Here is a 2,500-nt window from a genome sequence, read left to right on the forward strand (position 1 = left end):
TTGATATATAATAATAGCGATTCCGATAAATATTTATTTTTTTATGAATTTTTAAGTGAATAAACAATTAAAAATTCAAAAAAAATAGAAAAAAAATATTTTTTTCCCGATTCTTTCTCCAATATTCCTGATAAATACCCACACACCCACATATGGAGTTTGGTCGAAAATGCTCGAGTGGATATCGAGATGTCCGACGAAGCACCACTTGGAAGGGCCGAGGCACGGGACGCCCGAGCTGTTGCTCGGGTCGGCACGGGACGCGCATGGGACAGCCCGGGACGGCATGGGACGCCCTCGCTACAGCTCGGGACGGCCAGGTACGCCCGAGACTTGGCTCGGGACGGCCTGGGACGCCCTCGCCATAGCTCGGGACGGCCTGGGACGCCCGAGACTAGGCTCGGGACGGCCTCGGCACAGCTCGGGACGGCCTGGGACGCCCTTGCCACTGCTCGGGACGGCATGGGACGCCCGAGACTTTGCTCGGGACGGCCTGGGACGCCCTTGCCACAGCTCGGGACGGCCTGGGACGGCCTCGGCACAGCTCGGGACGCCCTGGGACGCCCGAGACTTTGCTCGGGACGGCCTGGGACGTCCGAGACTTTGCTCGGGACGGCCTGGGACGCCCGAGACTTGGCTCGGGACGGCCTGGGACGCCCTCGCTACAGCTCGGGACGCCCTGGGACGGCCTCGACACAGCTCGGGACGGCCTGGGACGTCCGAGAATTTGCTCGGGCCGGCCTGGGACGCCCGAGACTTGGCTCGGGACGGCCTGGGACGCGCTCGGCACAGCTCGGGACAGGCCGGGACGCCCGAGCCGAGCTTCGGGTCGCACGAAATCTCTTCGTATTCCGACATATTAGAAGCTTCCCATCATGTAGTAGGCCGAGCTTTGCCCTTTGGATGCCCTATGGTGCTTGGCGAGCACTAGGGAACGTGCCAGCACAAGTGCTGTGCACGCTCTGGGGAAGGAGCTCAACCCTCCCCCTTATAGTGCAAAGTTATTGTTTTTCCTATTTTCACAAGGAAACATCAATTTTTTAACCAGGCATACTGGGCCTTTACTCCTTCGTTACTCGTCGGAATCCAGCAAACTTATACTCGTTGGAAAGGTCTTTTCGCAAGGATTTTTTTGATATATTATAATAGCGATGCCGATAAATATTTATTTTTCTATGAATTTTTAAGTGAATAAACACCGGAAAATTCATAAAAAATAGAAAAAAAAATATTTTCTTCCGTTTCTTTTCTCCAATAATTCATAAATAATACCTCAATAGTATTAATGAAGAGAGAGTCGAAATGGCCCGGGTGGATTTCGAAATGTCCCACGACCCCATAGAATGCACGGGCCAGCCGAGCCAAAAGAATGGGACGCGCACGGGACAGCATTGGTCAGGCTCGGGACAGCACGGGACGCGCATGGGACAGCACGGGACGCGAATGGGACGGCCTTGCTAAGGCTCGGGACGGCATGGGACAGCACGGGACGCGCATGGGACGGCCTTGGTGAGGCTCGGGACGGCACGGGACGCGCAAGGGACGGCCTTGGTGAGGCACGGGACGGCCTTGGTCAGGCTCGGGACGGCATGTCACGGCCCTGGTGAGGCTCGGACGGCACGGGACGCGCATGGGACGGCACGGGACGGCCTGGGACGGCCTTTGTGAGGCTCGGACGGCACGGGACGCGCATGGGACGGCCTTGGCGAGGCTCGGGACGGCATGGGACAGCACGGGACGGCCTCGGCACAGCTCGGACGGCACGGGACGCGCATGGGACGGCCTTGGCGAGGCTCGGGACGGCATGGGACAGCACGGGACGGCCTCGGCACAGCTCGGACGGCACGGGACGGCCTCGGCACAGCTCGGACGGCACGGGACGGCCTTGGCGAGGCTCGGGACGGCATGGGACAGCACGGGACGGCCTCGGCACAGCTCGGGACGGCATGGGACAGCACGGGACGGCCTCGGCACAGCTCGGGACGGCACGAGACGCGCATGGGACGGCCTTGGTGAGGCTCGGACGGCACGGGACGCGCATGGGACATCATGGGACGCACATGGGACACCTTATGGGGATCATCAAGGGACGTTGCACGGGACATTCTTTCCCACGAAGGGCATTTACATGGGACATCTTAGGAGTCGAGAGCCGGCACATGGGACAACGTAGTTCACACGCACGGAACACTTTACTTTCGTTTGGAACGTCGTGGGATCTTTATGTCCCCATTAGCACCGAACCTTTAACATGCTAGGAAGCTATGTTCGATCTTCTCGAAGTGTCGATGGAACTTCGATGGATACACATCCGATCCGATGTTATGATGATGTACTTTCTCCGAGATCGATGTTGGGGCCGTATTCCGATGTCATGATGATGTACTTTCTCCGAGATCGATGGGACGGCCTTGGTAAGGCATGGTTCGGCCTTGGTAAGGCATGGGTCGGCCTTGCTAAGGCATGGGACGCGCATGGGATGGCCTTCGTAAGGCATGGG

The sequence above is a fragment of the Eschscholzia californica genome, unplaced genomic scaffold (assembly GCF_041429995.1).
Source record: "Eschscholzia californica isolate CP2 unplaced genomic scaffold, dmEscCali1.0.p SCAF_25, whole genome shotgun sequence".
Classification (NCBI taxonomy): Eukaryota; Viridiplantae; Streptophyta; class Magnoliopsida; order Ranunculales; family Papaveraceae; genus Eschscholzia; species Eschscholzia californica.